The sequence below is a fragment of the Plodia interpunctella genome, chromosome 20 (assembly GCF_027563975.2).
Source record: "Plodia interpunctella isolate USDA-ARS_2022_Savannah chromosome 20, ilPloInte3.2, whole genome shotgun sequence".
NCBI classification, from domain to species: domain Eukaryota; kingdom Metazoa; phylum Arthropoda; class Insecta; order Lepidoptera; family Pyralidae; genus Plodia; species Plodia interpunctella.
Genome location: NC_071313.1, coordinates 139747 through 140575, shown reverse-complemented (window position 1 = coordinate 140575; position 829 = coordinate 139747).

Here is an 829-nt window from a genome sequence, read left to right as displayed (position 1 = left end):
GATACAAACCTGAAATGAAAACAGCTATGCTTGTTCGACAGCTACCTTAATATTGCTTTTATGCTATGACTTCCTAATAAAAGTTGTTTAAAAATTTTAGTTTTTTATAAAGGTTGAGTTTTTCAAATGGACTTTCCTATAAACTTTTAATGTTCGTATAATGATCCAGCAGCATTGATACAGTATCACAATGGTCTTTCTATAAATACATATTTTTTTACTTTCTGACCATGTCAGCTACCCTGTAGTAGCAGTCAAATTTTATCGATAAATTGGTTAGTCAATAAAATTAACCGACTGCCGACACCACTAGACGTCAATCAAAATAGGCACAGGAATCAAAATGTATACAGCCAAAATTCCTGGTTTCATTTTCTGGTCAGATACTGTGATTTTCTACTTTATCCTTTTATCATTCTCTATATTATAATTATATTATTCTAATAATGGATTATACAAGTTTATAAAATAAAATATATATTATTTATTTGTTGATTTAGTAGACAGACGATAGTAGAAAATATCTCAAATAGTTTCAAAGTACTGACTATTTGCCATGTTTTTATTACAAGGCGTAAGGAAATTTATACAAAATACAGCATATTATAATTTCAAGAACATAAGGCTGCTTCTACCTGAAAAATGTGTTACTGCACTTGGTTGGTTCTCTCAATTTTCTACAAAAGAACTCTCAATTTAATGAATAAAAATAAACCTGAAAATACTTATTGTCTTTAAACGGTGGAAGGAATGATTGCCACATGGAAGAGCCCGAAGACTAGCCCGCAATTCCCACGTTAAGGATTTTTGTTTTAAATAAAATAACTGC